Source organism: Triticum aestivum, chromosome 5D (genome assembly GCF_018294505.1).
Source record: "Triticum aestivum cultivar Chinese Spring chromosome 5D, IWGSC CS RefSeq v2.1, whole genome shotgun sequence".
Taxonomy (NCBI): Eukaryota; Viridiplantae; Streptophyta; class Magnoliopsida; order Poales; family Poaceae; genus Triticum; species Triticum aestivum.
This window is the reverse complement of record NC_057808.1, coordinates 390,816,200-390,828,673: the sequence shown is the minus strand read 5'-3', so window position 1 is coordinate 390,828,673 and position 12,474 is coordinate 390,816,200.

Genomic DNA, 12,474 nt, shown 5'->3' with positions numbered 1-12,474 from the left:
GGAGCATTTGCGATTAGTTCTCGAGAAGCTCAGGGAGCATCAGCTTTACGCCAAGTTCAGCAAATGCGAGTTTTGGTTGAAGGAAGTTGGATTCCTTGGACATGTTATATCAGGAGAAGGTATAGCAGTGGATACCACCAAGGTTCAGTCTGTCCCTGATTGGCTAGCACCCACCTCAGTTGGAGAGATCCGCAATTTTCTTGGACTCGCAGGATATTACCGGAGATTCATTGAGAATTTTTCCAAGATTGCGAAGCCTATGACAGAGTTGTTGAAGAAAGACACTAAGTTCAAATGGACAGAAGAATGTGAGGCAAGTTTTCAGGAGCTGAAGAAACGTTTGGTTACAGCCCCAGTGCTGATTCTGCCGGATATACGCAAGGATTTCCAAGTGTATTGCGATGCTTCTCGCTTAGGACTTGGAGGTGTACTTATGCAAGATGGAAGAGTGGTTTCATATGCCTCACGTCAACTTCGACCGCATGAGTTGAATTATGCCACGCATGATTTGGAGTTAGCAGCCGTAGTGCATGCGCTCAAGACCTGGAGACATTTTCTTATTGGAAACCGTTGTGATGTGTACACGGATCATAAGAGTTTGAAGTACATTTTCACTCGGAAGGAGCTGAATCTCAGGCAAAGGAGATGGTTGGAGCTTATAAAGGATTATGACATGAAGTTGCATTATCATCCAGGCAAGGCCAATGTCGTAGCAGACGCTTTGAGCCGGAAGAGTTATGCCAATACCCTCGTAAGCGGAGGATTGCCAAAGGAGTTAGCCGAAGATCTCAGGGAGCTACGTTTGGAAATAGTCCCTAGAGGTTTTGTTGCAGCGATGGAGGTTCAGTCAATATTATTGGGAAAGATTCGAGAAGCTCAGAAAGATGATAAGGAGATTGCTGAGATAAAGGAGAAAATGAGCAAAGGAAAAGCCAAGGGTTTTCGTGAGGATGAGCACGACACTTTGTGGTTTGAGGACCGTGTATATGTGCCCAATAATGCAGAGATCAGGAAGTTAATACTTCAGGAAGCTCATGACTCACCATACTCGATACACCCCGGAAACACCAAGATGTATTTGGATTTGAAGGAGCGTTTCTGGTGAACTGGTATGAAGAAGGATATTGCCGAGTATGTGGCCATATGTGATGTATGTCAGAGAGTGAAGGCAGAACATCAGAAGCCAGCAGGATTACTGCAGCCTATGCCGATACCCGAATGGAAGTGGGATAAGCTTGGCATGGATTTCATCACCGGATTACCCAGGACCCGATCGGGATATGATTCTATCTGGGTAGTAGTGGATCGTTTGACCAAAGTGGCTCACTTTATCCCAGTGAAGACCACCTATACAAGTGCAAAGTTGGCCAAGATATATATGACCAGGATCGTATGTCTGCATGGAGTTCCGAGGACCATCGTATCAGATAGAGGAACACAGTTTACTTCAAAGTTTTGGCATCAGCTGCACCAGACCTTGGGAACTAGACTGGAGTTTAGTACAACTTTTCATCCGCAAACAGATGGACAGACCGAGAGAGTCAATCAGATTCTGGAGGGCATGTTAAGAGCTTGTGCGCTAGATTATGGATCTAGTTGGGATGATAATTTGCCCTACGCGGAGTTCTCATACAACAACAACTACCAGGCCAGTTTGAAGATGGCACCTTTCGAAGCTTTGTATGGAAGGAGGTGCAGGACACCGTTGATGTGGGATGAAGTTGGAGACCGTCAGTTGTTTGGACCAGATTTGATCAAAGAGTCAGAAGAGAAGGTTAAGTTGATTCGAGATAGACTGAAGGTAGCTCAGGCCAGGAAGAAGAGTTATGCAGACTCAAAATGCAAGGAGGTAGTCTATGAAATCGGAGACAGAGCATATCTTCGTGTGTCACCTCTGCGAGGAGTTAAACGCTTTGGAGTCAAGGGAAAGTTAGCCCCGAGATTTGTAGGACCATACCGAATTTTGGAACGTATGGGAGAAGTGGCCTACAAGTTGGAGTTACCCAAAGGACTATCAGGAGTTCATGATGTGTTTCACGTTTCTCAGTTGAAGAAGTGTCATGCAGAGATGGCCGATATTCCTCTAAGAGATACAGTGCCCCTGGAAGAAATTCCGTTGGATAGTGATCTGACCTACGAGGAGAAACATGTCAAGATTCTCGAGTTTGTCAGCCGAATCACACGCAGCAAGGTTACCAAGTTTTGCAAAGTTCAGTGGAGCCACCAAACCGAGGATGAAGCCACATGGGAACGAGAAGAACATCTACGGAAAGACCACCCACACCTATTTTCTAGCCAACCCGAATCTCGAGGGCGAGATTCATCTTAAGGGGGGTAGGTTTGTAACATCCCAAATTTTCAATTTGGAATGTTATACATAGGTCATCATATGCATATCATATTTTATTTGCATTTCGCTTTTGATCCTGGAAATTCTAAGCAACTCAAGGACCCACGGAGAGAGTTGGGGATTTCGTTTATTTTCATATTTGAATTTTTCTCAAATTTGAAAAGAGGATCACTTTGGTTTTAATTATTTTTCTCTCCAAAATATTTCCAATATAAAAAATAAAATAAAAGAGAGGAGATAATATGACTTCTCCAAAATAAAAGAAATATTGGAGGAAAAATGTTAAAATCAAATAAATATTTTATTTGGATTTTATTTGTTATTTTATTTGAATTAGAAAAATATGCATTTTTCAAAATTGCATTTTTAGGCCAAGAAAATGTTCACTTTGTTCTAAATATTTTATTTAGACGGTGAAAATTGTTTTTGGCATTTTTAGAATTTTTTATATTGTTTTAGGATTTTTCCTTTTCGGCCAAAAAAAATGTTCCCGGACCGAACTGGGCCGAAGGCCCAGCCGGCCCGCAGCGCCGCCGCCTTCCCGAATCGTGGCCGAGGCGGACTCGTCGGAGTCCGGCCGCGTCACGCCGTCCGCGTAGCCCCTCCCTCAAGCCGGCCTCACCCCCTCCTCCTTAAATACCGCCGCCCCTCCCGCCTCCTCCCCCGTCTCGCACCGCACCACCGCCACCGCCACCCAGCACCGCCGCAGCCCGCGTCGCCCGCCGCCACAGCTCTGCCGCCCGCGCCGCGGAGCCCCGCCGGAGCCGCCTCGCCATCCGCCGCCGTTGACCCCGCCGACTGCCGTTTTTTTTCGATGAACCGGTATAGAACCGTCCGGTTTTTTATTAACCCTAAATTTGTTTTTTTAGATCGGTTCGGTTTTCTTCGGTTTAGGTTAATTAACGAACGTTCGTTTGTTAGTTCGTTTTAACGAACAAATTCGTTCGTTAGTCTCTGTTAGCGGAACGTTCGTCTGATAGATTTTTCTTTTTCTATTTACTTTCGGCCAGGGACCTATCTGCGATTATTTTTATCCCAGTTTAGCCCCTGATCTTAAAACCCTCGCAACTTTTTAACCGTTCTTCCAAATCCAGTGAAACCAATGCCAAAATCTTCTTCTTGAACCGCTCTTTCTGGTTAATCAACTTGAACATGGTTTTGACAATTTAAAATTTGGTTTCAAGCAGATTTGAATTTGAGGTTCTTCTGATCATAGTTTCAGTTTCGTAGTTCCGATTCGATCGATTCTTTTTGCAAATCGAAGCTCTTCAGTTGAACTTTCAGATTGGATCTTCTTATTTGAGTTTTACCCTTGCATCTATGCTTGAGTGCTTATGTATGCTATTGTTTGTTTGCGATAGAATTCCCGGAGTGCGAAGCGTGCTACTACGAGTCTCTAGGGTTTGCAGATCGTCAGCAAGGCAAGTAAGACATTGATCAGACCCCTTTATTACCCAGTTTTTATGCATTAGTTACAATCCTCAAACACTGCATGATTAGGATGTGATTAACATGTGGGAATTGGGAAGTAGATGATGAGGTAGAACCTATTGCCCTTTTTATTATCAAACCCTTGGGAGTTACTTCTACGTTATGCTTATATTGCTATGCTATGCTCGTAGACGTGGTTTGGTTTGAGTGATCCATGACAGATGTGAGATTGTTAATTAGTGGTTAACTTAAGGTGGCTACTTAAATACACATCTGGGTGGATTGGTTGCGGGCACCTGGGGATATACCAGTGTTGTCATTTGGTTCGCCACCCAGGCTCAAAGGGATCATAAGATTATTCATGCTAGAAACTTCTGGGTGCAGCCACAAGCTATTATGGGCTCTAGCATAGTTGAGTATGTTGCATGACCTCTTTCAGTGGTAGACTAGCAGATGTAGTGGAAAGTAGGAGTAACTGTCTACCCAGAGTAAAGAGTTAATGTTTCTGAAAGACTGTGTCTCGGTCATCCGTTTCTCAAACACCATGTAGTGCGAGAAATCCAATAGAGGAGATCGAGTCTTGTGGGGAAAAAAAGTGCGCAAACCTCTGCAGAGTGTACAAACTAATCATGGTTAGCCGTGTCCCCGGTTATGGGCAGCTTGAATATCTGGTTCTTGGATTATCATGTTGATCTCATCACTCTAAATTAATTTGTTGGGTTGTTAATTATTCCTTAGTTGGGATTGAGATGGGGTTACCATTCTCAATGTTTCAACTACCACGATAGTTAAACAAAATATATTCCTTTGTTGTAGGGAAAAATTGGCTTTTCGCAAAAACATTATAACCATAGAGCCTCCACCAGCCATATATGCATGTAGTGATAGCATTTATCTTGTTCATTGCTCTACTGTGTTATTTTGCCAGCATATTCCATGTGCTGACCCGTTTCGGGCTGCAATGTATTATGTTGCAGACTTTTCAGACTAAGAGTAAGGTGCGCTAGGTCGTTGTCGTGCACTCAGTTATGCCGTTGGAGTTGATGGACTCGCTTTATCTTCCAAGTCTTCCGCTATTATCTTATTTAGATGGCCTTAAGCCATATTATTGTAATAAGTTCTCTTTTGAGACATTCGATGTAATAAGTGTGTGATTGCACTCTATTATAAATCCTTCAAGTACTGTGTGTGTCAGCATTACCGATCCAGGGATGACACTTATACACAGAGATTTGACCGTCTGAGGTCGGATCGCTACAAGATGGTATCAGAGCACACGCTGATTATAGGACACGACCACTAAGATAAACCATAGGTCACTCTTCTCTACTCACTTCTGACTCCTCTTCATTTTCCACACTATAGGATGGCGGACTCAAGGAACAAGTTTGCTCAACCGGATGAAGACACACCTTTTGGGAGACACTTGAAAGAAGTCACTAGGTACCTCAATATCAGAATACCAAGCTTCACCGGGACCTACACCGCCACTTTACCAGAAGAGGAGCATTGGATGATTCGAGTTCAAGTTCCAGGAAGGACATTCACGCTAGTTACTGAGCCCATAGAGTTTTCCTTTGATGCACCAACCTGGAGTCTAGGTAAGAGCATGGCAGCCCACATCGCCATGGGACGCATCGGCGAAGTTTATCACAAGGATCTTAAGGACACCATCTACCAGATATGTGGGCGCCGAGATGAGCAATGGGAGATGATCAGCACCAGGAGGGACAGGTCCATTGCAGTTTTCATCCAGGAGTTAAACCAGCACATTCGTCGACAGGAGAACCAAATGTGCGCAAGCATGATAGATCTAAAGAAGGTGATGACCAGGAACATGGAGCTTGAAGAGGAACTCAAGTCTACACGAGACGGATATGAGGAGGAAATCGCAATACTAAAGGATTTGGTCTGTGGTCTTCGAGAGCGGAGGGAGAATGGTAGTGAGGGCCGGCTAGTCTACCAAGTCTTTAGGAGACAACATCCGGCGTAGCCCAAGGCCCTAGTTATGAGAATCGAGCTCCGAAATGGAGATCTATGGGTTGTCACGGTAAGAGAATAAGACAGGGAAGGTTTCACACAAAAGGACTCGGACCCGACCACCAGTCCAGTCAGATCCTGATGGTAGCGCCAGAACCAACCGGAAATTTGACAAAACCAAGAAACTCATCCAGCACCTGGATTAAAGATTTCCAAAATTGAGAGCTACCACGGACGGTGGAAATCAGAGGGGGGCAATTTGGAAAGTATTTCCTCTGCAAAATCTGGCACCAAATGCAATCAGGAGGTTCGGTGAGAATGTGCCACCACCACTTCATAATTAGATATTTTTTCATGGTTGCAATATTTGCAATGCCTAGCTGTCCCCAAGGCTTTTAGTCCTGCACATGATTTTCCACTTGACCATCCGACATTTCTTCCTGTCATCAATGTTTTATAGTAGAAAGCGCTACGATCTCGATCAAATCTAGCATGGTTACTGTCGTACAAAGATAAAACCCATGATGAACATGGGCAGACTGAACAAACCAGACTTGATGAGAGCCACTTTACCAGTGGAGGACTGGTAGCGGCCTCGCCAGGGAGCAACCCTAGCGCCCACTTTAACTTTGGTAGGTTTGAAATCCACCGTGAGGAGTTTCAGAGGAGAGATAGGCACTCCAACATAGGTGGTAGGGAAAGACCCAAGCTTTTAGTTAAGTATGTTATTAGGAATTCGAGGTTGTTCTGCAGGCAGACAACCCAAAATAAAGGGTTCACTCTTGTTAAGGTTAATTTTTAGCCCCGACAAGTTAGCAAGTTGTAAGTCATTCTTTTTTACAAGGATAATATAATATTGTCCGCGTACTGAAAATGGGTTACCCCAAGAGGAAGAAGGTGAGGAAACATCAGAGATGTGACCTGTACTGGCCACCGCTGAGGACAACATCCTATCAAGAGCATCCGAGATGAAATTATAAATGAGGAGGAAAATGGGGTCTCCTTGACCCAAGCCACAACCATTCTTGAAATAGGGATCAACAATCACATTAACGGCAATAGAAGTGTGGCCACCACTAACAATCTGGATAATACAATGGATGTAGCGAGGAACAAAACCCTAAGCAAATAGAATGTCTTGCAAGAAGGTGTTGGGAATCGTAGCATAATTTAAAATTTTCCTACGCTCACCAAGATGCATCTATGGAGTCTACTAGCAACGAGGGGAAAGGAGTGCATCTACATACCCTTGTAGATCGCGAGCGGAAGCGTTCCAATGAACGTGGATGACGGAGTCGTACTCGCCGTGATCCAAATCACCGATGACCGAGTGCCGAACGGACGGCACCTCCGCGTTCAACACACGTACGGTGCAGCGACGTCTCCTCCTTCTTGATCCAGCAAGGGGGAAGGAGAGGTTGATGGAGATCCAGCAGCACGACGGCGTGGTGGTGGATGTAGCGGGTCTCCGGCAGGGCTTCGCCGAGCTTCTGCGAGAGAGAGAGAGGTGTTGCAGGGGAGGAGGGAGGCGCCCAAGGCTGTAGGTTGCTGCCCTCCCCCTTTATATAGGCCCCCTGGGGGGGCGCCGGCCCTAGAGATGGGATCTCAAGGGGGGCGGCGGCCAAAGGGGGGAAGGGGTTGCCTTGCCCCCCAAGGCAAGGGGGAAGTCCCCCACCCTAGGGTTCCCAACCCTAGGCGCATGGGGGGAGGCCCATGGGGGGCGCCCAGCCCACTAGGGGCTGGTTCCCTTCCACTTTCAGCCCATGGGCCCCTCCGGGATAGGTGGCCCCACCCGGTGGACCCCCGGGACCCTTCCGGTGGTCCCGGTACAATACCGGTAACCCCCGAAACTTTCCCGGTGGCCGAAACTGGACTTCCTATATATAATTCTTCACCTCCGGACCATTCCGGAACCTCTCGTGACGTCCGGGATCTCATCCGAGACTACGAACAACTTTCGGGTTTCCGCATACATATATCTCTACAACCCTAGCGTCACCGAACCTTAAGTGTGTAGACCCTAAGGGTTCGGGAGACATGCAGACATGACCGAGACGCCTCTCCGGTCAATAACCAACAGCGGGATCTGGATACCCATGTTGGCTCCCACATGTTCCACGATGATCTCATCGGATGAACCACGATGTCGAGGATTCAATCAATCCCGTATACAATTCCCTTTGTCAAACGGTATGTTACTTGCCCGAGATTCGATCGTCGGTATCCCAATACCTTGTTCAATCTCGTTACCGGCAAGTCTCTTTACTCGTACCGCAATGCATGATCCCGTGACTAACGCCTTAGTCACATTGAGCTCATTATGATGATGCATTACCGAGTGGGCCCAGAGATACCGCTCCGTCACACGGAGTGACAAATCCCAGTCTCGATCGGTGCCAACCCAACAGATACTTTCGGAGATACCCATAGTGCACCTTTATGGTCACCCAGTTACGTTGTGACGTTTGGCACACCCAAAGCACTCCTACGGTATCCGGGAGTTGCACGATATCATGGTCTAAGGAAAAGATACTTGACATTGGAAAAGCTCTAGCAAACGAAACTACACGATCTTTTATGCTATGCTTAGGATTGGGTCTTGTCCATCACATCATTCTCCTAATGATGTGATCCCGTTATCAATGACATCCAATGTCCATAGTCAGGAAACCATGACTATCTGTTGATCAACGAGCTAGTCAACTAGAGGCTTACTAGGGACACTTTGTGGTCTATGTATTCACACATGTATTACGATTTCCGGACAATACAGTTATAGCATGAACAATAGACAATTACCATGAACAAAGAAATATAATAATAACCATTTATTATTGCCTCTAGGGCATATTTCCAACAGTCTCCCACTTGCACTAGAGTCAATAATCTAGTTACATTGTGATGAATCGAACACCCATTGCGTCCTGGTGTTTATCATGTTTTGCCCTAGGGAGAGGTTTAGTCAACGGATCTGCTACATTCAGGTCCGTGTGTACTTTACAAATATCTATGTCTCCATTTTGAACACTTTCACGAATGGAGTTGAAGCGACGCTTGATATGCCTGGTCTTCCTGTGAAACCTGGGCTCCTTCGCAAGGGCAATAGCTCCAGTGTTGTCAGAGAAGAGAGTCATCGGGCCCGACGCATTGGGAATCACCCCTAGGTCGGTAATGAACTCCTTCATCCAGACTGCTTCCTGTGCTGCCTCCGAGGCTGCCATGTACTCCGCTTCACATGTAGATCCCGCCACGACGCTTTGCTTGCAACTGCACCAGCTTACTGCTCCTCCATTCAAAATATACACGTATCCGGTCTGTGACTTCGAGTCATCCAGATCTGTGTCGAAGCTAGCGTCGACGTAACCCTTTACGACGAGCTCTTCGTCACCTCCATAAACGAGAAACATATCCTTAGTCCTCTTCAGGTACTTCAGGATATTCTTGACCGCTGTCCAGTGTTCCATGCCGGGATTACTTTGGTATCTTCCTACCAAACTTATGGCAAGGTTTACATCAGGTCTGGTACACAGCATGGCATACATAATAGACCCTATGGCCGAGGCATAGGGGATGACACTCATCTTTTCTATATCTTCTGCCGTGGTCGGGCATTGAGCCGTGCTCAATTGCACACCTTGTAATACAGGTAAGAACACCTTCTTGGACTGATCCATATTGAACTTCTTCAATATCTTGTCAAGGTATGTACTCTGTGAAAGACCAATGAGGCGTCTTGATCTATCTCTATAGATCTTGATGCCTAATATATAAGCAGCTTCTCCAAGGTCCTTCATTGAAAAACACTTATTCAAATAGTCCTTTATACTTTCCAAGAATTCTATATCATTTCTCATCAATAGTATGTCATCCACATATAATATGAGAAATGCTACAGAGCTCCCACTCACTTTCTTGTAAACACAGGCTTCTCCATAAGTCTGTGTAAACCCAAACGCTTTGATCATCTCATCAAAGCGAATGTTCCAACTCCGAGATGCTTGCACCAGCCCATAGATTGAGCGCTGGAGCTTGCATACTTTGTTAGCATTCTTAGGATCGACAAAACCTTCCGGCTGCATCATATACAACTCTTCCTTAAGGAAGCCATTAAGGAATGCCGTTTTGACGTCCATCTGCCATATCTCATAATCATAGTATGCGGCAATTGCTAACATGATTCGGACGGACTTCAACTTCGCTACGGGTGAGAAAGTCTCATCGTAGTCAACCCCTTGAACTTGTCGATAACCCTTAGCGACAAGTCGAGCTTTGTAGATGGTCACATTACCATCTGCGTCCGTCTTCTTCTTAAAGATCCATTTGTTTTCTATGGCTCGCCGATCATCGGGCAAGTCAGTCAAAGTCCATACTTCGTTCTCATACATGGATCCTATCTCTGATTTCATGGCTTCTAGCCATTTGTCGGAATCCGGGCCCGCCATCGCTTCTTCATAGTTCGAAGGTTCACCGTTGTTTAACAACATGATTTCCAGGACAGGGTTGCCGTACCACTCTGGTGCGGAACGTGTCCTCGTGGACCTACGAAGTTCAGTAACTTGATCCGAAGCTTCATGATCATCATCATTAACTTCCTCCCCAGTCGGTGTAGGCACCACAGGAACATTTTCCCGCGCTGCGCTACTTTCCGGTTCGGAGGGGGTGACTATCACCTCATCAAGTTCCACTTTCCTCCCACTCAATTCTTTCGAGAGAAACTCCTTCTCCAGAAAGGACCCGTTCTTGGCAATGAAGATCTTGCCTTCGGATCTGAGGTAGAAGGTATACCCAATGGTTTCCTTAGGGTATCCTATGAAGACGCATTTTTCCGATTTGGGTTCGAGCTTTTCAGGTTGAAGTTTCTTGACATAAGCATCGCATCCCCAAACTTTTAGAAACGACAGCTTAGGTTTCTTCCCAAACCATAATTCATACGGTGTCGTCTCAACGGATTTCGACGGAGCCCTATTTAAAGTGAATGCGGCAGTCTCTAAAGCATAACCCCAAAATGAGAGCAGTAAATCGGTAAGAGATATCATAGATCGCACCATATCCAATAGAGTGCGATTACGACGTTCGGACACACCATTTCTCTGAGGTGTTCCAGGCGGCGTGAGTTGTGAAACTATTCCACATTTCCTTAAGTGTGCACCAAACTCGTGACTTAAATATTCTCCACCACGATCTGATAGTAAGAATTTTATTTTTCTGTCACGTTGATTCTCAACCTCACTCTAAAATTCCTTGAACTTTTCAAAGGTTTCAGACTTGTGTTTCATTAGGTAGACATACCCATATCTACTTAAGTCATCAGTGAGAGTGAGAACATAACGATATCCTCCGCGAGCCTCAACACTCATTGGACCGCACACATCGGTATGTATGATTTCCAATAAGTTGGTTGCTCGCTCCATTGTTCCGGAGAACGGAGTCTTGGTCATCTTACCCATGAGGCATGGTTCGCACGTGTCAAATGATTCGTAATCAAGAGACTCCAAAAGTCCATCTGCATGGAGCTTCTTCATACGCTTGACACCAATGTGACCAAGGCGGCAGTGCCACAGGTATGTGGGACTATCGTTATCAACTTTACATCTTTTGGTATTCACACTATGAACATGTGTAACATCACGTTCGAGATTCATCAAAAATAAACCATTGACCAGCGGGGCATGACCATAAAACATATTTCTCAAATAAACAGAACAACCATTATTCTCGGATTTAAATGAGTAGCCATCTCGAATTAAACGAGATCCAGATACAATGTTCATGCTCAAAGCTGGCACTAAATAACAATTATTGAGGTTTAAAACTAATCCCGTAGGGAGATGCAGAGGTAGCGTGCCGACGGCGATCACATCGACCTTGGAACCATTCCCGACGCGCATCGTCACCTCGTCCTTCGCTAGTCTCCGTTTATTCCGTAGTTCCTGTTTTGAGTTACAAATATGAGCAACCGCACCGGTATCAAATACCCAGGAGCTACTACGAGTACTGGTAAGGTACACATCAATTACATGTATATCACATATACCTTTGGTGTTGCCGGCCTTCTTCTTGTGCGCTAAGTATTTGGGGCAGTTCCGCTTCCAGTGACCACTTCCCTTGCAATAAAAGCACTCAGTCTCGGGCTTGGGTCCATTCTTTGACTTCTTCCCAGTAACTGGTTTACCGGGCGCGGCAACTCCCTTGCCGTCCTTCTTGAAGTTCTTCTTACCCTTGCCCTTCTTGAACTTAGTGGTTTTATTCACCATCAACACTTGATGTTCTTTTTTGATCTCCCCTTCCGCTGATTTCAGCATTGAATATACCTCAGGAATGGTCTTTTCCATCCCCTTCATATTGTAGTTCATCACAAAGCTCTTGTAGCTTGGTGGAAGCGTCTGGAGGATTCTGTCAATGACCGCGTCATCCGGGAGATTAACTCCCAGCTGGGATAAGCGGTTGTGTAACCCAGACATTCTGAGTATGTGCTCACTAACAGAACTGTTCTCCTCCATTTTACAGCTGAAGAACTTGTCGGAGACATCATATCTCTCGACCCGGACATGAGCTTGAAAAACCAGTTTCAGCTCCTCGAACATCTCATATGCTCCATGTTTCTCAAAACGCTTTTAGAGACCCGGTTCTAAGCTGTAAAGCATGCCGCACTGAACGAGGGAGTAATCATCAGCACGTGATTTCCAAGCGTTCATAACGTCTTGGTTCTGTGG